Source organism: Neomonachus schauinslandi, chromosome 11, assembly GCF_002201575.2.
Source record: "Neomonachus schauinslandi chromosome 11, ASM220157v2, whole genome shotgun sequence".
Lineage (NCBI taxonomy): Eukaryota > Metazoa > Chordata > Mammalia > Carnivora > Phocidae > Neomonachus > Neomonachus schauinslandi.
The window spans coordinates 20,690,454-20,718,403 of record NC_058413.1 but is presented as its reverse complement, the minus strand read 5'-3'; the positions used below and the strand labels follow the sequence as shown (position 1 = coordinate 20,718,403).

The 27,950-nt window shown below is 40.6% G+C and overlaps 1 protein-coding gene across 1 annotated transcript in view; it reads right to left on the bottom strand.

Annotated features, from left to right (window-relative positions):
- The window catches only part of LRRC4C (leucine rich repeat containing 4C), a 159,113-nt gene extending 143,917 nt beyond the window's left edge, over positions 1-15,196 (bottom strand). Inside the window, exon 1 of the mRNA XM_021684753.2 lies at positions 15,121-15,196. The gene's annotated coding sequence lies outside the window, so the exon portion shown is untranslated. The remainder of the gene's footprint in view (positions 1-15,120) is intronic.
- Between the last annotated feature and the right edge of the window lie 12,754 nt (positions 15,197-27,950).

The window sequence follows — 27,950 nt, the reverse complement described above, 5'->3', positions numbered from 1 at the left end:
ATGAGGCAAGTACCACTCTGTCTCACCAGCCCCAAGGGACGGAAAGGAGTGTTCAGACATCATAAAATAGCGAAAAGCACCAAGCCTCTTCTGTTTGTTTTTAAAAAGTATTCGATTTGGGGATAAGAAGCCACAACTGATATTAAAGTCACTTCATATTCTTTAAACAGCAGATAGCGGGTTAAATATACAGTAGGCAACAAGGAGAATAATTCTCAGATGTCCAACCATGCCCTGAAGCCACAGCTTACTGCCCTGTAGGTCGTTCTTTGTCTCCTCCCTTGAATCATAGAGAAAGATGAATGGCACATGGCTCCAAGAGGCCTCTCAGGAGTCAGGTGGGAATTCAGAACGTGAAGATAAACTGGTGGGGATTATGTGCATGTGTGTTTATGTGTGTGTGCAAGGGTTTGGGTCCATAAATCCTGCACCCGCAGTGTGTGTGTCTACTTTCTATGCTGTTGTAGTGTCGGTCTCATCAGCAGAATAAAGTGTGATAGAGGAATGAGTAAGGAAACTGGTTTGGGGCACTGCCTCCTAACTGGCCCAATGCCTGGATAAGCTGAGGACAGCAATTTTGTTTAGCAGCTCCTTGGGACAGGCAGCAAAAACAGTGTCCCAGAGCTCTCTCCCTTTCAGCGTCTCCCACCTACCACGCTGGTCTGAGAGAGTCAAGAGTCTTAGGGACTCTGGAGGAAAGGGCCCAATCTCCCCTTTCTACATATGGAGGAGGATGTCTTCTGATGGTTACAAATGAGACAAGAAATATGTACCATGGCCGTACGCAGCTAGGTACGTGACTAGTGGTATCATCCCATCTTCAGGAAGAAGGCCCGCCAACAGCTCGTATCTGTTGAGATATTCAAAGTTGCCTGGGACCACTGGGGTAGGAAATGTTTCCTCACTCTTCCCAACATCAGACAAACAACAAGGCCTCCTAAAACACCCATGTGGTTTACTTGAGGTGATCTCAAATGGTTGATATATTTAAAACAAAAGGTGCAGGAAAAGTTTTACTTTCAAAAATCCAGAGTCGTGGCTTGGCAGGGCTGACCAGAATTTCAAAGTGGAGCTGTCATTTATTAGCTCTGTGACAAAGGTATGTCAACTGAACCTATCCAAACTGCTCTTTACTCCTATCTAAAAAAAAAAAAAAAAAAAAAAACTTATTTACTTATGGATTCCATGTCATTACAAAGGTGAAGCATTTGGAACAGTGCCTATACATAGCAATAGGTCAATAAATGTCACCTTTATTGGCATTTTTGTATTGTTATTATTATTAATATTATTATTATTGTGGTTTTGTTAAGGATACAATGAGATAAAATATGAAAATAACCCACTACAATTTCTACCATATAAATGGTGGTCAATAAACTGGTATCTTCTTCACTGTTGTAAATTTCTTTCTTTTTTTTTTTTTTTTAAAGATTTTATTTATTTGCCAGAGAGAGAGAGGCAGGCAGAGGAGAAGCAGGCTCCTCCATGAGCAGGGAGCCCAATGCGGGACTCAATCCCAGGACCCTGGTTCATGACCTGAGCTGAAGGCAGACACTCAACCGACTGAGCCACCCAGGCGTCCCTTCACTGTTGTAAATTTCTAGGCACAACGTACTCTACCAGCACTCTGCTCTCCAACAGCTCTTATGAGAATCATTTAGACTTGCTTGGATTCTCAATTCAGAGCATGCCACTATGTAAGTATGAATACAGTGTCCACAGTATGTACAATGCAGTACACACAGAGTGAAGACTACAAAAGAGATAGTTCCCAGTCCTTGAACTTGATGAGCCATCATATGCTTTGAATAGATGGTATTAACAAATATTTGTATCGAAAGCCCAGATCAGCATTTCTTCTCCTTGCTATTAAGGAGCAAAGGACATTGTGCCATATTACCTGGATTACTATTTTTGGGTAGGCAGAATGGAGAGTTCAGGGATGGACTATGTCACTACTGAGCTCTTTGTAGTGACAAATTAGATGAAATCAAAGCTGGATAGAAGCACAGCCTTGGCTGGTGCAGGTGACCAGGATCATGGGTGTTTGAAGCAGTTTAAAGGACCTCTACCAATGACTTGCTATTGCCTGAAGAGGATTCTTTTGTTTTTGCTTTTGTTTCCACACTTCCAGGAAAGCATGTAAACTCCCATTCAAACCCAAGAACCTGTTCCTAACACATGAAAGGAGTAATGCAAAAATAGCATGAAGGCAGATGAAGTTGTTCCTCTGAAAAATTGATAGCTACAGCCAGATGATTTTCAGGAAGAACAAAACTCCTTAGGTCGTTATTAAAACTGCGATACCAAATACAAATGTAGTATCACAGAGAAGTATGAACAAAATTAACCCTTGTGGCAAGTTACAATGTGAAGTATAACAACTCATTCTTCCCACTCTCCACCATTGGACCTATGGTATTTATCTGTGATTATCTCTCTAGCACCTAATTCCCCTTGTCTCTTGATAGCTTCTGAATTCCATTTGCATATGTATTTGACTGTCAGCTCCATTCCCTTGAAGCCAGTGATGGGTCAATGAGTGGGCATATAACCTAAGCCAGTCCAGTTAGCTTAAATCTCAGGTTGTCTTAAGGAAATTGTGCAACCAAAGTGTGAATCTTTCTTTGGTGGATGAGTTAGGGAATGCACAACAATGCTCTAAGGGTGAAAATGGCCCATGGAAGAAGGCTGAGCTATGAGAATTACAGAGAAAATAGACCAGGAGTCCCTATGACATTATTAGTATCTGGATCAAACCATACCTGAACTCGATGTACTGTAGGACTTTTCAATTGTATATGCCAATAAATACTCTTATTTTTGCTTAACTTAGCTAGCATTATTTCTTCTTATTTTCAATCTAAGGCATCATAACTGACCAAAGCCCAAGAGATCAATCCCACAAAAACAAACACTAAAATCCTAATATGGATAGATGAAAATCATCTATCCAGAATGAATGCAACAGAAGTTTATTTCAATCATTCTATCTATTCTGCTTTCCAAACTGAGTTATACCAAAAATATCAGAAACTTCACCATTTCAAATTCAGAACCTCATCGTCAAAAACTACTTTTCCTTTTTCATTAAACAATCTGCCCTTAATTATTTTTAATATTGTTCTGCCTGAGGCATGTGCCTTATGACTATTTCATAATATTGTTATGTGAAAGTAACTCTCATATTTTCACAAATAATGGCTTGAATGTTTTTCATTGCAAATGTTCTGCTTCAAGTTTGGCATACATTATTTCAAGTATAATTCACAAGTCTGTACTATATTTATTCCCATGTTGCAGATGAGAAAGTTGAGTTTCAAAAGAGTAAATTACCGAAAGTCCCAGATCTAAGAAGTAAGAGGGCTCAATTTGATTTGGCTTCCCACATCTATGCTTTTATATCAACCACCTTGTAGAATCATCAGATGTTCTAGATAAGAGATATTCAGAGTGACTGACAGCACTCAGCATATGGCAGCTCTGAGGGCTACGGATGGGGCTATGCATTGGGAGATAAAATTTGATTCTAAAACCTCTAGTAGATGAATCTGAGAAAAAGCAAAAAGTACCTCTGTATGCAATAACACAAAGGGCTCTGATAACTTATTTGGCTCTGAACTACCCATCTTCTGTTTCAGGTGGGCATCGGGGTGTATTTGCAGGAAAGCCTATCAAACAGCTTTGATGCCATCCCTGGAGAAAAGAGAGGGAACTTCTGGGCGCCAGGCAGCACTGCAGCCTCAAACCCATCCGTGGGGCTCAAATCCTTCACATTTCCTCTCTGCAAACACCTATGGGATGTATTGCGCCTCATCCCTGGCCAGACGGAGCGGCCCAGAGGCGCCTTACAATGAACAGTAGACAGAGAGCGATGGGACTGGAGCCTTTAACACAGACAGAGCCTCTGTCCCTTCTTGGCTGCAGCAGGGATGGACCTGAAGTGATGGCCCTGTGCCGGCAAAGCACTTTGGCACATGCCGGGATATGAAAGGCTCTAATGAGACCCATTTCACAATTCACTGGCCACGTGCATTAAGCAGGCAAGGATTTCTTCCTCACATCCCTGTAGTATATCCTACGGCCCAGGTCTGCAGGCGACAGGGTCCCCCACCACCCAGGAAACCAGATCTCTCACCATTCCCCCCACTTCTCTTTCTTTGGCAGTAAAAGAAGCTAAAGGAGAGGGAGCAGCCTGGCTTTAAAGAGACAGGAGGCATTTCCAACTGCAGATCTCTCCTGGGGTCTACAGGAACCTTCCAGAGACCTGCAATGCATGCTAATCCTCCCACTGGTTAAGAGAGTGGGCTCCTTCATAGTAAAGTCATTGTTCTTTCTAATTGTCAGAGACTGCTGCTCTGCACTTGCCTGGAGCGATCCAATTAACATATCACCACAACACCAACCATTATAATATGTTCTATGTCCTACCAACAGGGAAAGCCCCAACCCTGCTTCCATCCACAGCTTCCGTCTAATTAGGTCTTTAATGCGTAAACAGACGGGGGAAAACAGAAACCCGGATAGAAGGCTGTATGTCTGACTCCCTTTCTGCCTAAAAGCAACCTCGTGGAGTTGGAATATTTTTGCTGTTAATGGAGAACAGTTGAGAAAGTGAGAACAAAAGAAAGGACGGGTGGGAGGAGGGAGGTGGAGGAGATAAGGACCAAGGATGGAGGAGATAGGGAGGGATGAAGGGAGGATGAGGAGAGGAAAGGCTGTTTGCTGCTTTGGGGAATTGAAAAACATGTAACTTCTGCTGGAGACTATCGCCATGGCAACGTTCAAACAATACAGAGAAAGCCTTCATAGTTCCATTCTTGCCTTCCTGAACACCACTGTGTAGATGTTAACTCTTTTAGGGTGGCTTCTGACGTTCTGCCTTTTCAGTTCGAGGAAAGCAGAGTCCCCTGGCTTAGTTCCCATCATGCATTTGAATTCATTCACCCACACACATGCTCTGGTCCCTGTCCAGGTGAGTCTCTCCAGAGATCAGCTAACTAAACTCTCAGCATTCTCTCTGCTCAGATCAGAACAGCCAGGATCAGAGTAATCTCAATCAATCTCTCTGGCTCCCTCTCCCTTCCCTCGTCCCACCCACCCACCTCCTTTTCACCTGAGGTTGTAAAATCAGCACAATCTGAGATCTGGCTCAGATTCAGCTGTAAACCTTTCCATTGTAAATCATTTCATTTTAAACCATTCATGTCTACATTTTCAAATGCCATGCACCTTTTTTAACCACCTCCCTCCCCATACTTAGTTACTCAAGTTCTTACTATCAAATCATTGTTTCAAGAAAATCTGTCTATTGTCCTGAGAATAGTACTACATTTCTTAGACTCAAAAACCCTATAAAAGGATGAGCTGTATCAACAACAGGCTATGTATTAAAACATCACAAATCAATCAATCAACTTGTTCTAAGGCAGGGCCACATCACAATAACAGATGATTTTAATAATGAGGACAGTATTTGTCATAAGAAAAAGACCTTACTGTTTTTTAATCTGAGAAACCCATCGCCATCCCAGATATCCACCTTAACAACAAATAAGGAAATACAATGAAATGGCTAAATTCTCCCATTTTCCAGACAGTGACTTGGCCAGAATTGATTGGATAAAACAAACAAATGGACCCCTCCAAGAAAACTGTTGTCTCAGCAGTTTATAATCTGGCAAGAACCAGAGGCCAAATATAGCACTTATCCTCTAAAGAAACCTTTCCTTGCACATCACTCCACCTCCCCACCACCACATACACCAGAACCTGGTACTTCATCACAAAGAGTGTAGTTAATAGAGAATATTGCTTTGGAAATTCTGGGACCAAAATGTTGAGAGGATTCAAAGGGATAGCTAGATTTAAAAAGCACTGCGAAGCACTACAATTAATGCTCTCTTATTTACTATTATTAGAGATTAACAATAGTAAGCTCTAAACTGGGGTGGGGGCGGAAACTAGAAGAAAAACTAAAAAAAAAAAAGACTAAAGGTAAAGGAAATGTTCTAATTCAACATATTCAAGCCATTTATTTACATTCAAAGATTGAAGAATAAAATAAAACCATAATTAATGTCTTACCATTTAACATTTAAAAAAAAAATCTAATCCAGTGTCTTCTGCTGTTTCTTATGAGAGAAAGGAGGCAGTGACCATGAAGCATGATGCCAAAGCATCTCCTGAGATGAACCATGCTCCATAAAATCAGCTGTCCACATGTTGTAAAAAGTGACTACAACTCAACAAATTTTTCAATCCAGGCATTTTTACTGAAGAGACCATCTTTTTTATTCTTCCACTGCATGAGTCCATCTTTGGGCAATATTCAAAATTCAAAGGCATAGTCTCTTTCCAATAGTCATTCATGAGTAAAAACGCCCACTTCATGTAACCCTACAGCTTGTGTGGTGTCTAGCTTCAAGGTGCACCTTCCTTTTTGTAAGTAATATTCTTTGTGAACAATGCCATCCAGGAGTCTGCATTGCAAAGCCTGCAGTGAGCCTACGATTAGCAGCTACAAATTAGAGCCTAAAATTCATGCTAAAATATATTTATAGAACTATTTTCAAAACTGGTATCCTCAAAGACAGCTATTACCAATATTTCAAAAAGCTGATTCAAAATCATGCCTGTACTCAAATAATTGCATACTGTAATTAAAACTCCCTTTCTTTTAGTTCAGTTTATATCAGGTCATGGCAAAGATGTTTATGTGGGTTATTTAGAGAGTGGTGATTGGCAAGTATATGTTTCAATTAGGAAAAATGGAGAAACAAATTGCAAGGTATTTACTGGTCAAAGTAGTTCTGAAACATTGGTCCTTAAGAAGGAAAAAAAAAAAAATGTATCCTAATGGTGAAAATATTGGAAAATAATGGCCTTACACCGTCAACCAAATTAAAGGAAACTCTTCACCTTAAAGATGTGTTAGATCAGTCCACGTAGTTATTGGCACTACCAAACTGAGAACTCCTGTGCAATACGTTAGTTAGATATGGGATATGACGAGTTAAGATGAGGTCCATAACTTAAAAAAAAGTCACCATCTAGTGGGTTTTAGCCAAGTAAACAGTTGTTATAACAGTGATAAAAGCTACTGGGGCACCTGGGTGGCTCAGTTGTTAAGCATCTGCCTTTGGCTTGGGTCATGATCCCCGAGTCCTGGGATCTAGCCCTGCATCGGGCTTCCTGCTCAGCGGGGAGTCTGCTTCTCCCTCTGCCCCTCACCCCACTCGTGCTCTCTCTCTCTTTCTCAAATAAGTAAATAAATAAATAAATAAAATCTTAAAAAAAAAGCTAATACAGATCTATTAACAAAATGCTGATGTAAAGAAGAGAAGGGGAACTCAGTGGGTCTAGGGAAGCTGGGAAACGTTTTTCCAGAGGCAGTAACTTGCTCTGAGACTTGAAGTATAGGTATATCCTAGAAACATGGATTAGATCTCACAGTGTGAGCCAAAACTAGCCTAGAGTATCTCTAGAGGAATAAAATATTCAGTATGGCAGGCGGACAAGAGAGGCATGAATAGGCTGGCCAGACTGTATTATCAAGAGTAGAATTTTTATTTTATTCTATAAATGCATTTATAGAATCTAGAAAGGGCTGTCCAGCTTTATTTCTTAGGATAATCCTTTTAAAGAAAGAATGAATAATGGACTACACTGGAGAAAAGTTGGCATCATCAGAAGACATCTAGGAGAGAAACAATGGAATCTGAACTGAGTTTAAGACGGAGAATAGATTGATGAGTGATTTGATGAGTCACGGGATATGAGGGAAGTGAAAGAGATATAGATATCATTTGAAACTGAAAATATATAGGCTTCTGGGGGGCAAATAATCAGTTACAGTTGGCATATTAAGTTTGTAAGGTCCACAGGAGACCCAGATATGTGAGTAGGAGCTTTCTGGCAATGGAGATTTACTAGCCACAGGGTGGTTGAGGCCAAGGATTTCAGTGTCATCTCTCAAAATAAGCCCAGTTGACATGTCTTAAGAATGCAGAGAGAGAGAATAGAATAAATTCAAAGGGGGAAGCCTTCAACATTTAAGGAGTGAACAGGAGGACTGGAGGAGGAGGAAGTGAAATTAATAAAGGAAGGGACGGTGAGCAGCACTTTAAACCTCTGGAAGGGTTTCAGAAAGCCAAAGGCCATACTGGTATGTGCTGCAGACGGATTAACCGTGATGAGACCCGAGATCAGGCATTAGGTGCCCACCATTAGGAGCGCCTCTGGTTCATATGACATTGTAACTAATAAACACCAAACACTATTAGCGTTGACCTTATTTCTCATACAACTTTGAATTTCCAGATGATCTCACAGCATTTTGTAAAGCTTTTCTGCTAGTATGTTGAGTGAGTTAGCGCAATTTCCCCCCAGTGTTTCTTAGTTGTCCCTTTCTCACTTAGGGGCACACTTGGATATAGTTGAAGACTGACAAAGATATGCAACATACATGTGACCTAAGCATCTCAGTATAACTTTTGTTCCAAGAAATAGGGAAAGGGGAGACTGTAGCCATCTCAGTCTCAATTAAAATATTCAGACTGAGTACTAGGCTAGATGATGGTGAACTGGAGTGTTTATTTGTTACCAAGTGAAAAAGTTTGAATTTACTGATTCTCATCTCAGGTTCTAAAGTCAGAAGAAATGTAGCTTCTACTTCTAGGTCCACTGATTAATTGCTATATGACCTTGGACAAATTACTTAAGCTCTTTTTGTTTCAGTTCCCTAGGTGAGAATTAAGCAGAAAAATACATAATTTTGACATAGTGCCTGGTGCATACCAAATGCTCAATAAATAAATGGTAGTTACTACTGCTATTAAGAAATTATACCCACAACTTCCTTAAGTGTTAAAAGCTCCCATAAGCATAGATATCTGCCATCAGCTCATGCGAAAGTTGAAATAAGTTAATTAATCTAACACAAGTTTTTCATCCTTTTAGACTTCATTATAAATATGATTGACACTGGAAAACATTATCAAAAATAATATTGCCAACTTTGATAGTAAAGTTGGCAAAAAATTCATTTACATACTCAGTATAAATATAAAGCAAAACACTCACAAGACTTTCAGTTAAATGTTCCCACATCTGTGAAAAATAACCAAGGATTTTAATGAAAAGGAAGTGAGCTAGCATTTATTGTATACTGATCATGTGCCAAACATGTAGACATCTCAGTGCTTCCAAAATAACTGCATAAAAAATTATTTCCATTTTTATAGTTGAGGAAACGGAGACATTGCTAGGTTAATTGCTACTTAGGATCCACCAGCTAACAGGTGTGAAACAAACTTAGAATGCAATGTTTCTCTATTTCAAATCGCTTTATATTTCCCCTACACACACTAGAGATTTCCTTCCCCTTTTTACCCTACATATCTGCCATTATAACAGTGATTCTGCTTTTCTCCCAGAATACTATACTGCACATTTTAACAACTAGTATCCTGAGATCAGGGATTAATATTTTCAGTTCCTAGGAATCCTGAATCCCTAGGTAGTCAATTATGAATTCAGAATCCTAAAATCTTAGCTTGAAGGCATCTTAGTTTTCACCTTTATTTAATAGAGGAGAATATAAGCCTGACCTAAGAGAGGTAAAATGACTTACACAAATTGTTACAGTGTGTTACTGGTAACATCAAGAGTAGGAAAAAAATACTGTAGCACCTAACTTTCAGACCTCAGCCTTTGCAACATAAGGAAGCCACTCAATAAGGGCTTAATATCTGTACACACACACACACACACACACACGTCAGTACACCCATTGATTGGTATTTCTCATCGAACCTCTACAGATTCCTGAAAGCCACGTTTCTTACATGTATTTGTGTTCCTGCACGAAGGTGCAAACCCGCAGATATATGTGCATTTGAGTTTTCTGGAGGGGATGTCTCAAACTAAATTCAATTAGTCATTCAAAGAATATTTACTGCATGCACAGTGTCAAAAACTCTTCTGAGGTGCTGAGAACCTGCCAGAGAACAAATAAAATCCTTGCCATCAGAGAGTGTGACAAGCACACTGTCTCAGCCACAAGATTTGCCCAACCAAATTTCAACTGTCAAATTTACATTTCTCCAGAGAAATCATTTTGAAGAAAAGTAAGATGCAAGAGACTCTTGATCCCTTTGGAGAGTCTTCCAAAAGACCATTTATAAATCATTAATTTTTTATATTTGTATTATAAAGTAATCTAAAGAAAGTTTACACAGACACAGAGTATATTTTCCACAATTCACAAAGCATGTTTCAATCTTTCCTGAAGGAATAGCATTCACCAAAGTATATCCAAATATGTTTTTAAAGTGTAGGATCTTACCAAAACATAACAAATGAGCAAAAGGGGTGGGGGGAGAAAGAGAGATAGACCAAGAAACAGACTCTTAAATATAGAGAACAAACTGATGATTACCAGAGGGGGGTTGGGGTGGGGGGGATGGGTGAAATAGGTGATCCGGATTAAGGAGGGCCCTTGTCCTGATGAGCACCTGGTGATTAAATTAAAAACTAAAAAAAAAAAAAGTATAGGATCTTACCAAAAATGATTGTACCTAATTACGCCAACCTCATTAATACATTTCTCCTTTTTAAAATCTATACCAACATGAATTTAGATAAACTGCTTCCTTTAACCAGACCATATCAGTTTATTTTTCATTTGCAAATTACGCATTACTTGAACTAAAATCATAGATGCTCAATTTAAATGTGCATGTATTGAATGCCTACTGTGCATAACATATGCAATCTGATTTCATCCTCATGGCACTCAGTTCTATCTGGTTGTTATCGCCCCTATTTTACAGATGAGCAAACAGACTCAGAGAGGTTAAATAGTGCATGTAACACACGTGACACAGTGGAAAGCTGAATATTCATATTCACTTATGGTGCCAGTGTCTAAGTTTACCAAATTTCTTAGTCACCTTTAAGGAGCACACAAAAAAGTAAAATCTATGAAATGGTAAGAACTTCCATAGATGATTTCCATCTCATCTTAAGATCAGTGAAAATGATTAGCTTTAGAATGCTTTTCCAAAATGAACACAGATTTCAAATTGTTTTCCTAACTGAAAAGCCACAGTATAAAATTTCAATGGGCAATCCCTCAGCCTGTCTTGTTATCATCCACAGATATGATATCAAGAATAACAATAATTAAAACAGTAGGACTCTTTTTCCCTCTAAGGAAGAACAGGTCTCCGGAAACATTGAGGAAATGGACAGAACACAGGGTTGCTGTTGTAGACAATGAAATTAGGAGCAATGACCATGACCGGCTGCCTCAGAAAACCCCTGGCAAGTTGGTGTTGGGAGATTAGCACATGCAAACTATAAGACAAGTATGTCTACATGAAATCTTGATTTCATAGACTCTATCAGGCCTTTATCCTATCACAAAAGAGGTTTAACAAACATAGGATTCCTTATATCTAGGAAGCCTATGCATCCAAATTGTGAACTTGGGGGCCTTAATATTAGTAACGGAATTTTACACTATCTACTTTAAATTATATAATTACCTAGAAATCTGCCTCTATTTTGAGCATTCCAGAGCCAGACACTGTAACAGACAGCTAAAATTATACATTTAATATATAAGAGCTATCATATGCAACTTTTCGACCCATAGTACACACAATAGAATTATTTTTCCCCAAAATCTCTCTCAAGTGTTATTTTTGCTGAGATTTATGTTTCTATACTTTAAGGAGAAAATCTTGATTTTTCGGCTTCTGGCTGGAAGCAGTATTTCCTATCTAAAATGATATCTTGCAGCCAATGTGTCCTGATAAGACATCAAAAGAAGAATCTGGCAACTCCTGTGAGGTCAGCTGCACATTCCCTAGTTTTTGAGCGTAGCCACTAGAACTGGTAAAGTGCTCAGCCAGCCTGTATTAATTCCCAGGAAGTTAATCCAAATTAATCCAAAAACAATCATAACAAACAGGCCTCCTTAGAGGGCCTATTATGCCTGGGGCTTTGCATAACATTACTTTTAATTCACAAAACCATTCTAATTTGTTGACATTACCATTCCCATTATACAGATGAGAAGATTGAGGGTCAGAGAAATTAAAGTTATTGCTCAAAGGGCACAGCAATTAAATCAGAGTGGGAAGATACTTGAAAAAGTAACTTCAGGGGCGCCTGGGTGGCTCAGTTGGTTAAACGACGGCCTTTAGCTCAGGTCATGATCCCAGAGTCCCAGGATGGAGTCCCGCATTGGGCTCCCTGCTCAGCAGGGAGTCTGCTTCTCCCTCTGACCCTCCCCCTCTCATGTGCTCTCTCTCTCTCTCTCTTGTTCTCTCTCTCTCAAATAAATAAATACAATCTTAAAAAAAAAAAAAGTAACTTCAGAACTTGGAAAACCCAGCAGCTTTCTGGGCCTATGGCCCTCCGCAGAATGTGAGTATTCAACTACCTACTCACAAATGTCACTCAAAGGGCACCAACCTTGGCCCTGAAATAAGCTGAAATGAGGTAACTTTCCTGCTCTTGCATGGTCAAAATTCTTTCATCAGTCCATGAGCAAGTTGCTTAGAATACCGGGCCAACCCTGAATGACAAACAAAAGGAGCTAAACCCCAAGCTGGGCAATGCGTCCCTAACTGTAGTGGAAGTGATTCACCAGCATGAAAAATGATGCCATCCTTAGATGCTCCATCATCTCTAGATCTGAAGAACATGTTTAAATGGAGGTGAGTGGGAGGACACATTTCAGCCCACAACTTTAAACATATCTCTACCCTCTTTCTCTCTCTCCTTCTCTCTCTATCCCCCACCCCCCCCCCCTTCCCTTCTTCCTTCTTTTTCTCAGAAAAGTTTGCATGTGTGCAAGTGTGGAGGGTACCGAGAGGAGCTGACAATGTTTAGGAGAGGAATGTACTTTCAGGTCTAACTGGAGTAGCAGTGAAGACATTTTGAATTCAAAAAGGAAAAAAAAAAAGAAAGAGACAGATCTCCACGGATTAACAGAAGCCAGGCTGACTGCAAGGCTGGGGGGTTTCCCACGTGATGTCCAGAGCTAAGCAGTAAAAACAAAGTACTTTTTCCCCCCTCTTTTGTCACTTGTGCCAAGTTGCAACGTAACAGGAACTTGAGATAACTTGAATCAATTTATTATCGCAAGCAGTGACTTAACTGCGGTCATGTAAAAAACAAAATAAAAAAGCAAACAAACAAACAACCTGCAAGGAATTCTAAGATATGCAGAAGGCTACAAGGAGCTCAGGGGAGAAAAAAAAATCCTGCATGATTATTTTCATAGGTTGATAAATGTATTGCCTGATCTGTGTCCCAACAGGAAACATGTGGCCAGAAAAATAAATTAAAGAAGTGCTCAGCTGTAGGCTAGTTTAGTTAAGGAGTAATGAAAAGGATAAGAATAGATGATGTGAGTGTAAAAGACTCAGAGGCTTTTAGCAAGGGTGTTTCTGGTTTCTATTATCACCTCCCTAATATAAATCTAACTCCACAGATTCTTAATGACTCTCCAGGGACCACCACTCACCAGGTTAAATGTGCCCAACACCAAGGAGGGATCCAGGAGATTTCGGCCTCTTATCTCCTTTGGGATATACCAGAGTTGGGGATCTTTTTTAAAAATATTTTTAGTAGTATTAAAACTAGGATTATCCGAGCTCTGCTATTAAAAAAAAAAAGTATTAGAAAGGATATGAATATTGTAGATGGGCTACTCCTGAGGTCCAGAGTGGTCAGAGTTTATGTCAAGCTTTCAGGACAGGTTCCTTCCTTGACCCTTCTAGGTAAAAATGGCAGCCGTGGGGACAGAAGTAGCCACGCTAGATAGGGTTGATTCTTGTCCAGCTTGGATCCCAGACTGACTTTTGTCTGCTGTTTAAAGGCTTGTGAGTTACCTGTCTCCTAAGGTTTGGCCATTAAGCAGAGTTATAGCTTCTCTAGGCCTCAGTTTCCTTTTTTTTATTGGCATTAGATCTCTGAGGAGTCTTCTGGCTCTAAAGTTATATGAGTCTATGATTCTGATAGAAGGCCCCAGAGAGAAATATCGAAGGATGAAGGGGGAGTGTTCTGAAAAAAAAAAAAAAAAAAAAAAGCCAGCTCCATGACCCTGGAAGTGATGGGGGAGGAAGGAGATGGAAAGAGGGGTGATCCTACAGGCCCCCCAGGCTCTCTGAGCATTTTCAACCTTCTCTTATTGATCTTTATTGGCCTCTCTCTCCCAAGACAAAGCTGGCACATGAGAAACACTGGTGCTCAATACACAGACCTTTTCTTTAGCTCCTTATCTAAGTTACCACAGGACACCAGATTTCTGCCTTTTTCTCAAGAGTCCTGTCTTGGTGATGTTGGGAAGATTTCTGGCAAAACCCAAGTCAACTGCCCAAGCCACCTTCAATCTCTGGACAGCCTTTCTGTTATCCAAAGAAGTGGTTAGTTTGAAGGGGGTGGGGTTGAAAAGAAGTGAGTCCTCCTTCCCATTCTTAGCACAGGGGAGAACCTAGGTAATCTGAAGGCCACATTTGAGCATGTGTATGCCAGGAGATGGGGGAAAGTGCAGCCACCTCTCTCCACCACTTCCTCCCCCATACCCACTCTCCCTCCCGCCACCCACCCACCCTCCAGAAGCCATCCTTCATCTGCTTGGTTTATTATCATATTTTTGTGTTAATACATTCTGTTGATCTGCAATGTCAGGTTGGATAATGAAATTTAAATTGGTCCCTTCGATTTCCAATGGCTAAACATTTGTGCATCTAACTCCAAGGCTGCCATGCAACTTAAACGCATTCCAGAGTGTCAATCACACAGCCACAGGCACCCCACAATGCAGCGGCTTTCTTGGGGAGATTTATTTTTTTCCTGGTACACATTTGCAAAGGCATTTGCCCAGGATGCAGACAACCTGCATCATTATAGCAAACCGGCCTTGGTGAGCACAACCTGATGGAACAGAAGCCTGGGTCACCCTCTCCCTATTTTCTGACCCCCAACAGCCAGGTCTTTAAGAATCCCACCGAAGGGGTGCAGGGATCAAGGAACCAGGAATGCTAAATTAATGGGTATTTTCTCCATCAATAAAAAAAGAAAATAAGAATCACTCACTGTATTTCAGACAGGTCACAGCAACATCCAGATGGAAATCCAGGTGGTTAAAAACAAGCGAAAACGCATGATCTTGACACCAAAAAGAAAAAAAAAAAAAAAAAGGTGGGGGGGGGAGGTTGATGAAGAAAAATCCAACTGCAATTATCCATCAATTTTAGTCAACGTAGGCACAAATCCAACTGTGCTCTCTGCTGGTTTCTCTCCCCCAATCAATGCCTCATTCTGCCGCGGTCAACTTTTCTTCTCCGAAATTTCTTTGCCGATGTATTATTAATTCCCTCTCCTCTTGTGGGAAATTCAAAAAGAAAAGAAAACACCACCATAGCAGGTCTTTACTTTCCTAAAAAAAAAAAAAGCCCCAAACTTTCAATTCCAAAAATATCCCCTTGGCTTACTTTCTCCTTTACAGAGAAAAAAGAACATACTTTTTCTTTGTGGATCCTCCGTTCTCCATTTCCAATCATCCTTTTGGGGGGGGGGCAGCTGTTTTATTATTATTTATTTATGTCAGAACACACCGAGCCGCGTGGGTCTGACACGGGTTTATTTCATTTTTCAAGGCTCCCTGTGTGCACACATACACATTTGTGTTAAGATCCAGGTCTCACAAGAAAAAGCTTCCTTCTTCGTTTTCTCTTGCACAATCAGTTTATCCACTGCGTTCGGTTCCAAGAGAGAGCTGCGTCCCGCATCCTTCATTTTTACAAGGCACCCAACAGCCACCGCCACCAAAAAAAGTCTCCGTTTACATCGTTGATTCCTAACCCCTAACTCCCCCTTCGAAGAATTTGGGGATCAACTCCCCCCACTCGCCAGCCTTCCGGCCGGCCCCTTCTCCGAATATCTGATTAGATTTCTCATCACAACCCAGTGCGCAATTGGATTTTTGATTTCAGCCACCCGGCCAGCCACCTTCCCCTCTCCCTCCAAACTCCCTGTTATATCCTGTCTCCTTCCCTCCACCGCCTCTGCAATTTCATAATCTCACGTTAAATGGAGTGCGGGGGGCGGGGGCGGGGGCGGGGGCGGAGGTAGTGGAGGAAAATTTCAAGGCTCCGTCAGCTGTCAAGAAGAAAATCATTCCTCCCTACCCCCCCCCCCCACTTTTTTTTTTTTCTTCTTTTTTTTAAGGCTCGGGGTGGCTTTCGTTTCCTCTGTCCCCGCCCCCACCCCCGGCACCGGGTCCAGATCCTCCAGGTGTTGCAGAACTCCGCGATCAGGGCCGGGATCACGGGGGAGACGCGTGACGCGGTCCCTCGCCGGTGGCCCCCGCCAGCCCCGGGGTCCCCTTCTCCTCCATCAGCGGGCAGCGCATCCGGGGGCGCCGCGGCGAAAGAAGTTCAAACTGGGCTTTTTATTTCAAATGGGGAAGGCGAAGTGAGGGGACCGACGGGGTGTTAGGCAAATTTAAAAATCATAATAAGGAAAGAAAAAAGGAAAATAGAAAATGGAACGAGGGAGGTTAAACATTAAAAAAAAAAAAATCCCTAATCGCTGGCTCCTCTCATCCTTCTCGAATGAAACTGCAGCTTTGATCTCATTTCCAGCTGCATCGGGTGCATTTTGGAGCCACAAGTTGGTCTCTCTTCGCGCAGACCTTCTCGACGCCGGCTGGTTCTCGGCGAGGAGACGCGTTCTCGGGAGCGCAGCTGCTCCGCGCCGTCCTTAGCGCCATCGCCCTGGCTCGCGACTCCCTGCGCGGCAGAAACCCCAGTCCCCTTCCATCCACTTCGGCTTGAACTCTCTTCCTCTCCCGCCCGCTCCTCTCCTACCCCCCCACCCCGCCCGCTCTCCCCGCTCTCCCCGGATAAATAAATGCGCTCCTTGTGGCCGTGGCACCTCCTGCCGCTCTAGGCTTTCTCTCAGCCAATGCCGCGTCCTGACGTTTTGGGTCCTAGTCCCCAAATCTCCTCTCGGACTGCAGTCCCCTTCCCTCCTCTGCCCCTCTTTCTTTCCCCTTTTCCTTTCCCTTTCTCTGCTTGTGATCAGTAAAATACAATTACCCAATTACCTCCCATCATCTTAGCACTGATTGGTCAATTGCATTAACACTTGAAGTCGAGGACGAGGGGGTTGGAGCCTCTGCGGTGTGGCACCGCTGCCACCTGGAGGGCAGAGCCAGAACAGCTGCGTTTCAAAGCAACCCCCAATGCTCGGAGGTTAGGAATAGGCAAAGAAACTCAGGGATTGTGTGGCAGAAGTTATTTCTTTCTTTCTTTCTTTCTTTCTTTCTAAAAGCCTGCCTGTTTTCCTCCTGAAAGCCAGGAGTTGGAGCTACAAAGGGGAAGACACTGAAATCCAATCACCCCTAGGATTCAGAAATAGCACCAAACACACAAAGTTGTTATTTTCAGATGGCTGGGCAAGAGACTCTCCTAGCCATGCAGGCAGGTCATAAGGCAAGGATTAACACGGTAGTATTACCCAGGATAGGCTGATTAGAAGGAATCTAGGAGTAACTGAAAAGCTGCAAGGAAGGGAGACTGGTCCAGGAGGATAATCTCAACATGCGAAAGCACTGTACAGACGAGATAGGAGCCTTCAGCCTATGCAGTGTTGCAGTAAATTGGCCTGTTCAGTTTGTACAAAAAGACATCCAGGACAGCTTGACAACTCAATTCCAACATCCTTCCTCCTGGTTGTGGGCTTTTCCATCAGCGCATGTTAAGGGGTCCCGGTGTGGCGGCGGGGGGGGGGGGGGGGGGGGGGCGGGGCAAGAGGCACATTTCAACTTCACAGTGTTCTTAGAAGGACGGAGGGGCCCACGAAACATTAGTACTACATTCATGTTGGTTTCTTTCTCCACCACATACTTGTCAATAAAGAAGTTTATATGTTGGAGGAGATGGGCAAATATGTATCTGCTTTAGGCTCCCAAATTAATGATCTTTGTGCTGATTTTCTTTATTTTTGAGAGATCAGAATATGTAATTGGCTTAAAAACAGTTTTAAACAAAGTGAGTTAATCAAAATGAGAAATGTCATTAGACAAAAAGGAGATTTTTACTAAGGGAACATCAGAGGCATATCCAAGTTCACACCAAATGTTCTTTTTTTCTTTCCTGTTCCCTTTATAGTACATGGATATTTTCTCACTTAGCATTAGAAAATTTAAAAAAGAATTACATCTATACATTTATTTGGGTACTGAGCACATGCCCTCATATATATCTTAAATGTCAGCATCTGCAAGGGGAAAGCCTTTCTTTACACATGGATTGTGATTTATTATAATTTCCCCATCTTTTTGGAGAGCTTTGGTGTAGTTATGAATTGCATCAACATGTGAATTTGTTGAGGCGTAATGGCATTGCTTCTATTTTTAAATAAATGCTGTATTGATTGACTTAAAACATTAGTGGGCAGTTGACTATAACTTTGTCTTTTGAAGCTCTTACCCTTATATGCCAATTAAAGTTTATCAACTAATAAGCCATTAAAAAGTACACTTACTAGTTGCTCTAGATAGCTTCAAAGGAGTCTACCCTCTGGTTCTGAAGTAAACTAGAAGCCATTTGAAATGCAAATTTTCTTTTTAGAGACTTTGACAGCAAGGGAAAGGCCAATGATTTGTTTTTCAAAGCTGATTATTAGCTACCTACCAGACATCTTTAAAGCCTTTCAGCATGAATTAATCTATTAAACAAAGCAGCAGGGAAGGATCAGTGCTATTTAGCCAAAAGGAAAAAGGAAAGGCTTCCCATTCCTGTTTAGCTTCTCATTCGGCAGCTACAATATCTTTTTCCGCGTCAGCTACCCATTCACACTATAATGACCTTGCACTAGTCACTCGGTTTTCATTTTTTGATTCAGACTTGAACCAGTGATTATTGGGCATCCATATGGCATGCTCTTTTGCTAACTTCTCGTAATAATCATTTTATTTAAAACTCAAAACAACCCCTTGGGAGATTTTTAAAGATGGGGAAAGTGATGCGAAAGCCACATACTTGGTAAATGACACAGACAAATTTTGAACCCAGATTTACTCAATACCAATTTTCCCATTTTTGCTTACTACTTCTGGGTAGTATGGGGGAATACATCTAAGATGGTCACAGGCATGCAGGCTATGGTTATCAGCTCTGAATCCCAGGAGGTAAATGTGTCACCCTGTGGGGAAATGAAATTGCCACATTTGTCGCCGAAGGATCTTACTCAAAGAGAACTGAAATAATCAGTAAACAAGCTAACTGTCATACAAATGCACATGCAAACTAAATTGTTAATTAAATAATGACATAAATGTAGATATTTATTCAGTAGAAGTTGCCAGGTATTGTCAACAATGACAGGGTATATGTTCAAGTAAAATTCTTGATAAAAGCTCTTTTAGGGGAAATAATTACCCATTGAGCAATGGAATGGGTAACTTTGTCACAGTTCCAGTTAGCCCACCTGAGTGACCAAAAGCTTGGACAGGACAAATGCCATTAAAATGAGACGCCCCAGGAGAAGAGGAACATGGTGTTAACAAGGCAGGTTTGTCTAAGCACATACAGAATTCTGTGTTTGTTCTCCATTCCTGATTTGTAGGCATTTGGTTGGTGAAACAAAACTATCATGTTATTTCGCTGTGTGTTGGTGACTTTACCTGGTGTAATCTTCAGCAAACAGCAGAGGACAGCATCTTGTAACCAGAAATACAAAATAGCAAATAGAAGGCATTCAGTAACTTTGCTTAAACATTGAGAAAATGTGGATGTTTATTAATTTGATTTAACAGACTTTAAGCTGCTCTATTCAAGCCCAATACATACTTATGATTTGGGTCTTTCTGTTACAAATTCTGGGGATAGATAGCCCATTTTCACTTCCAATTCTATTAAACACGGCCAGAATATCCTGTGATAATCTTATGAGTTTGCCTCTATTGTTACACATAATGACATGTGAATTAACATCTTTAGACCAACTTCTTTTGAAAACTACTTTAATGATAAAATTCCATATTTAGTGGGAACTTACTACATGTATTACACTAGACAAAATGTGATGCTAGACAAGAATGTTGTTTTTCAGAACTGTAAGATATCCTAATAATCATCTATTCTTTGTTCCTTGAAATACAGATGAAGATACTAAAGTCCAAGAAGATTTGCAGGTTTCTCTTTCTACAATGACTACCCCTCCACCCAGCTCCCACCCCATATGATCTTACTTTTCAATGCTTTCATACTTATTTTTTTTTAGCAGTAATTGGCATTCAATGATAGTTTATGAGTGTCAAGTTCAAAGTATGTTCTAAGTATGTTTCAGATGTCAACTCATGCAATCCTCTCAACCATTTGATGAAGTAGGTATAATTAATTCCCATCCCATCATATAGATAATGAAAGTAGAGTTGAGGTTAAATAAAGGCACCCAGCCAGGAAGTGATGTAGGCAATGTTTTTAATTCAGGTTATTTTGCTTCAGAGATCATGGTTATAACAGATACTTCCTATAATTACTTATGTCACTGGATGGAAATGATTTGTTCATGTCTGTATTCTCCCCCTAAAGTATGACTGACTGATTTAATGAGAGTGGGGTTTTTTTTTGTTTTGTTTTTTTGTTTTGATTTGATTTCTAATATTGTGCACATAGTTGAATGAGTAAATGTCTAAGACTATGACATTAGGAAATGGAAGCATATATGTCTTTTGGCTCTTCCTGGATAGTCTTTTCACTATGGTACACAAAATATTACAAAGATGTGGTACTTACTGCAATTACTAAAACAGAAAAATGAATAAAATAATTTAATAAAATAATTATAACTTTTGTATCAGCTAGCTGTTGCTGCATAATTAACCATCCTCAAACCTGGTAGCTGAAGTCAGCAATCATTTGTTATTTCTCCTGAGTCTGTAGGTCAGTCAGAGATTGGTTAAGTAGTTCTTCTGATTGTGGCTGGGTTCACTGTTAGCTGATTTAAAATGGACTCAGCTAGGTTCACTGGGGCAACTCAGCTCCACTCCATATGTCTCTCTCCCTTCATCAGCTTGGCCTAAGCAAATTTCTTGGCAATAGCAGAAGTTCAAGAGAGGAAGCAGAAAGACATGAGTATGTTCTCATGCTTCTGTATGAATCAAATTTGCTGACTTTCTGTTGGTTAAAGCAAATCACTTGGTTGAGCCCATTGTCAAGGAATGGAACAGCTCATCCTACCCCTCATGGAAGGCCACTCTAAAGTTACATGACAAAAGAGAGTGAAGAATCAGGGTGATCACTGCAATGAACCCCAACTTCTATCCCTTACAAATAACACATTTCCTTAACAATTACTGGGATTTATAGGAATGAAAATTCTCTACATAAGGGATCATTCAATCAGTCACTTATTTACTTCAACAGATGAGTATTAACCTCCCATTATGTGTAATGCATTATGAAAATTATCACTAACTCCTCTGCTACCCCCACTGCCCTAATAACATCTTTTGATGCTAATTCAAAAATGGCTCAACATCTGCCCAATTCTCTTTACTGTATTACTTTAGGAGACCACTCTCAGGTTCCTCGGTGGACCCTTTGCCACTGCCCTTTCTTCTTACCCATGCCATCCCATCTCCAGTGCCAGCTAGCTTATGAAAAAGAAATGCTGGGACATCTGGGTGGCTCAGTCGGTTAAGCATCTGCCTTTAGCTCAGGTCATGATCTCGGGGTCCTGGGATTGGGCTGCCTGCTTCTGTTTCTGCCCCTCCCCCCTGCTCTTGCTTTCTTTAGAAAAAAGAAAAAAGAAATGCTGATGAGAAAGTTAAATGGAAGAAACAATAAAGGGAAAATATGTTCCATATGTACAGCACTGAGAAACCACAACAATGGGAGAACTCTCTGCAATGCATAGGACAAAGTATTCCTATTTTAAATATATAACTATTTCTTAGAAATAACTAAGAAAAACAAAAAACAAACTTACAGATGAGTGGGGGAAATACATTACTAGTCAATTTGCAGAAGACCTGGTTATTTTAACACTTAATTGATACCCATATTATTTAGCACAGTGCCTGGCCCTTTGGCCTCTGACTACGTTTTGATTGACAGATGAATGAACTGTCTACTTGGGGGAGGAAAGTGGGTGAATAGTAGGTAGGCATGCCAATTACAAGCAATGGTGATACAATATGGACAGAATTTTACCAGCAGTAAGTATAAAGAGCTGGGGGAGCAGAGGAGGTAGTAGCTACCTCTACATGGGGGCAATCCCAGAGGATTTCACAAGTAGGAAATCTAAATGTGTGAAGAGCTTCATGAATGTTAGCATAGAGTTGATGGATGCAAGATTGCCATTTCGCACCTAGAGAACAAGGAATAGGGTGCATTCTAAGAAAAACCATTTTGTGGTCCAAAGATTAGCAGGGCTAAAGATGAGCTAAATTAGGTACTGAGCCATGGGAGAGAGGATTGGACTATTAGGTGCCATGATCAAGAGAGTTCAGATTTTGGAAGCAGTCTTAAAATGTTCCTTCCAGGAGGATATCAATTGCAATTGAGGTCTGGGAAGGAAGAGCATCAGTGAAAGGGAGCATCTTAAGGGAAGATCCCTTCCTTCTTCAGACCCACTAGGCAACATGACAAATTCTAGGCATGACTTAAATTAATAAGAAGAAAGCTGACAGAGACAATTGTATGACAATTTGGCAACCGATCCTAAATCACTTTAGACCCAATTACACTTTGGAAATCCTTTTTAAAGGGTGACCCAAGGGGTGCCTGGGTGGCTCAGTCGTTAAGCGTCTGCCTTCGACTCAGGTCATAATCCTAGGGTCCTGGGATCGAGCCCCGCATCGGGCTCCCTGGTCAGCAGGAAGCCTGCTTCTCCCTCTCCCACTCCCCCTACTTGTGTTCCCTCTCTTGCTGGGTCTGTCTCTGTCAAAATAAAAATAAATAAATAAATAAAAAATAAATAAAGGGTGACCCAAGCACTTGTAGAACACAATCTCCTCTATCAAATGTTTCTAAGGGAGATGGTATTTGTGCATAGAAAATACATGGAGGTATTTTTGTACTGTCTAAATTAGGATTCTTTGCACCGAGAAGAAAATTGGCCATAAAGGTATCTTTAAAACTCCACCAGGAATTAGTAGATGGTGTGAATCCAGCTGTGTAATTTGAAAAGAAGCTGCATTTTATCTAGCTAAATCAGCGCTTGATACTGAAAGTTGCTAAAAGAGTAGGTCTTAGGGATGCCTGGGTGGCTCAGTCAGTTAAGCGGCTGCCTTCATCCCAGGTCATGATCCCACGGTCCTGGGATCACGTCCCACATCGGGGTCCTTGCTCAGCAGGGAGCCTGCTTCTCCCTCTCTGTCCCTCTGCTTGTGCTCTCTCTGTCAAATAAAGTCTTTAAAAAAAAAAAAAGAGTAGGTCTTAAAGTTCTCACCCCCCCAAACAAAGGTAATTATGAGGTAGGGTGACAGATAGTCATTGTGATAGGCATTTTGCAATGTATCAAATCATAACATTTTGCATCCTAAACTCACACAATGCTATATGTTAATTGTATCTCAATAAAGGTGGAAAAAAATCAAAAGATACAGAAAAAATGATGCTGCATTGAAATTTAATTTCCTACTTTACCTTTTATCAACAACTACTCAAAAACAGATTGTTTTGTTATTGTTCTTATTTATTTTAGTGACTACATTAAAAAGTCTGCTGAATTTTCTCACTTTTTCTATTCTCAATTCTGTTTTTTTATCTCTAGGGTTAGAGGGTAGCAAAATTATGATCCTGGAACAAAGCTTTTATCTTTGAAGAGGACTGCCCCCCCCCTCCCCTTTTGGGTGTCTTTTCCTTTTTATTCATTTTATATAAGCCTAAGGCCTTAATCATAGGTATTTCCCTTCTCCAGGAAAAAAACATACGCACACACACACACACACACACACTAAATACATTTGCAAATAGGTGCTAATTAATTTAATTCAATCTAATCCAATTTATTTAACAAATTTTTCATTGAGTACCGATTTCAGTGGGTTCTGTTTACTACAATTGGGCGAAGTATTAGCAACTTTTCATTATTTCTCAGAGGTGCTTACATTTTTAGAAAGGATAAGTGTATACTCTGAAAGAGGACATGCTTGATCCAAGGCCATGGAGTAAGGCCAAGATCAGCAAGATTGGAATCGTGAAGACCTGAGTTAGAATGTGACAAACATTCATTGTTTGCACTTTAGGAGAACTGAAATTATATTAAGGTCGAAGCTTAAGGAGAATGTATGGCAAGGAAAGAGCTGAAACGTCAAGAAATGAACCTACCTAGAGCCGCCAGATCAAGAATTTTTTTTGTGTGTGTGTGTGTGTGTGTTTTGGAAGGAGTTCATTCAAAAAACAAAGGGGTATCATTGAGGGTTATTAAGGAGTAACATGGTAAGTTTGGGATTTTCAAAAGACATTACAAGGGGCATTATGCAGATGGATTAGAGAACAACCGGACCTAGGAGAGCAATTTGGAAACCATGGGAGGTTGTGAGGATTCAAACAAAGGCAACAGCTTTGGGGTTAGAGAGGGGGAGACTGGCATAAGAAATGCCAAATGTTAGAATTTACAAATTTTTATTAATGTGCGAGCTTGTTGTTTGCTCATTTGTGTATGTGTATGTATATGTGTTACATTCTAAATGGAGACTATACATAACTTCCATGCAATATAATGAAGCACTTCCTAAAAATAAAGCTCTCTAGACAGACACTGGGCTGCCAGATAAAACTGTCACTGGAGTGGCTCAAATCACAGCCTGTGGTCGTGGGTGGCTCTCTAAGGCAGGCTTCGATTGGATAAGCAATTTCAAATATTGTTCTCGATTAGATTTCCACTGGCCCACTATCGAAAAATGAGACAAGTAAGGGCAATATAGTGGTTTTGTCCTATTAATTAGTTGAATTGAAAACAAGTATCTTCCATTTGTGATTCTTTCCTATATTTTTACAACTATAATTTCCTTTGTAATTTTTATTTAGTAATGTTTGAACAGCCAATATCTGGTAAAATAAATAGCTGGAAACCCTCTGTCGAGCCACTGTACATTTATTCATGTTCATGACATGAAAGGTGTTAAAGTCTGTGACCCACTAGATTGATGGCCTTTGAGCGCCCTTAGGACTCTTAAATTTTATGCTTTTATCGGAATATGTCTGCCTGGAGAAGTGTTTTTATGTAGATCAACAGAACAGTATGACTGACATTATTCAACCTTTCATAAAACAAATCAGTGTGTCAGACTATTAAACTGCAGAAAATGCTCTCAAAGTTTCCAAGTACAGCCTTTTTAGGAAGCAAAATTTCTCAAGTGCAATTGATGACATCTTATAAACACTTGTTCAAAGGTTCCATTCACAGCAAAACACAACACTGGGAAAATGTTAACCAAATTGCCAGCATCACTCACCAAAGTCCACTCTTTTGGAGCCCCCCACTTACAAGCCTACAGTCCTGTATCAAGCCATGGTCCTAAATGTATCTCTAGGGGCCTGAGGGGCCCGACAGTGCAGACTCCCTTTCCTTACGGTGGAAAGCGAGGCTTCTGACAAGCAATGCCATTACACTAAGCTTCGAGTCATAGAAGGGTGCCTCTAAGTGTCTGTGCAGTCAAATGCCACAGGATTTCAAATGGAAATGACATGAATTAATTTCCCCGAGAAGAACAAAAAGAAAAGGAAAATTGAGAAGAAAGGCAGCTTCTTGTAACACAATATGCAGATTAATGGCACCCACTGATTGATTGAAGTGTCAAAAACGCACCTTTCAGATATAAATGAAGCTACTGAAAGATTTTGGGGGGTTCTCCCACTTTCTCTCTTATTCATATGAAATATTAACTGATAAAGTCAAAGTAAAATTCATTTTCCTTGGTATCTTTAAAATCTTCTCTATCCCAAATGCTAACCTTTAGAACATTAGTCCCTGGGTGGAAGAGCGTAAGATCCTCCAAGGGCATCTCATTGTACCAGGAAGAAAAATTAGAATTCCTTCTATTGACTTGGGAAATCCTACTTTTCCTGGCATCCGCCTCCTCTTAGCCTTTCTTCAACCATATCTTATAGCATCTGCTCCTGCACTTAGCTGCTCAGCTTCTCCAGCTTCACGGGCCTTCTTCCTGTGCCAATGATAGTGTTTTGGCCCTAGTTCCCTCAACCTAGAACATTTACTTTCTGTTCTTTGCAGGCACTGATCTTGATCTTGACCTCAGGCCATCTCTCCCAAGCAGGTGAAGTAGCCACCCAATGTCTATCTAGCACATCACCATTTTTGTGCAGAACACTTATCTGATTGTCTTTCAAAAAAAAAAATCTCTGGAGTTGTATCTCTCCTACAATGTGTTGTTCCTGGGATTGGAGACCTTGCCTTTCTTGTTCATGGCTGTATCCTCTACTCATAGAATGCACAGTGAAGATGCTGAATTCAGATTTTTGGAAGAAGTGCTAAAACAGTAAGAGTGGGATCTGGTAGCCACTGTACAGCATTGATAGGGAGTAAAGGTAGGGATTTGAGAAGGAGGAGTGCTGTTCCTTTACAGCCATTCTGTCGGCACCCTTAGGTATGGCTTCACTGAATGACGACTATGCGTCCAATCTTATTTATAATTCGCCAAATACAAAAAAGGGAATAATTCATGTTTCTAATTTCTAACCAAACATCTATAATATGGGTAAAAGCTGGGGCACTTGAATTCAACACTTGAGGTTTGAATATTGGCTCTACTACTTCCTAGGTGTGTGACCTTGGGTAAATCATTTAGCTTCTCTAAGCCTCAAAGATACCTCATCTATCAGTGGTCATATGTATCCTACACAGTTATGAAGATTAAAATAAAATAATGCGCATGAATAGTTAGCGCAGTTGCTGGCATCTAATAGGTACTCATTCAAAATTAGTGGTACTTTCTACCATTCGTAAATATCTCAAGCCATCAGTTACCGTCGGTTGTCTCTTCTCTTCCACATGTTACCTGGCCCTCCAGGTTATTTTTCCTGGCTTTCTCTTAATAATGCAGCAAATGTGACAAAGAATGTAGAATCTCACTCCATGCTTTTTGGGAAACTCTTCCTTGATACCTCGACATATCTCATTCAGCCAGAATGCCTGGCTAGAGGTTAAAGTAACTTTCATCTATACTGATATATAACAAAATAAATGTTAAACCTGTTTTTGGAAGCATTATTAAAGAAAATGTCATTTTGTCCTTATCTTTCCTATAAAGATTTAGTTATTGTATCTTCAAAAAGGTCAAATTTTCCTTCGCTGTAAGTTTCTAAAGAAATCTCAAAATGTGGTGTGACCTTGAACTAATTGCTTTACCTTTCTGTGTCTCAGTTTGTCTGTTTTAAGGAAGTGTAGTAATTCCTAACATAGCAGCTGGTCACTTCATGGTAGTGAGGGGAAAATGAGTTTCTCATGTTCAAAACCAGAGTCACCTTTCCAACTTCCCCCAACACACACCAACACATTCATTGGTTCGTCAGCTCTAGTTCCTCTGTGGGTAACACTTTTTTTGCACGTGTCCTTTCCTCTACACGCCACATGCTTTCTCTCCAGGTCAGACGCTAAACACCTGCCCTAGTCCCAGACCAACCTTTCGTCCCGGATCTCTCCTATGTCCAGCAGAACCCACTCACGGTTGACACATCACATCGCTGAAAGCACCAGCTCTCATTCAAAGCAGCAGGGAACATTTATTGAGTGCTTACTATGAGCAAAGCACTGGGCTTAGCACTCCACTTGCATTGTCATTTCACTATAGTACCAATGATTGTACTGCCCATATTTGGAGAATCTCATTAACTCCTTAATAATAGTCACATTCCTCATGCCCTATAATGTGGCCCTATTCTTGTTAG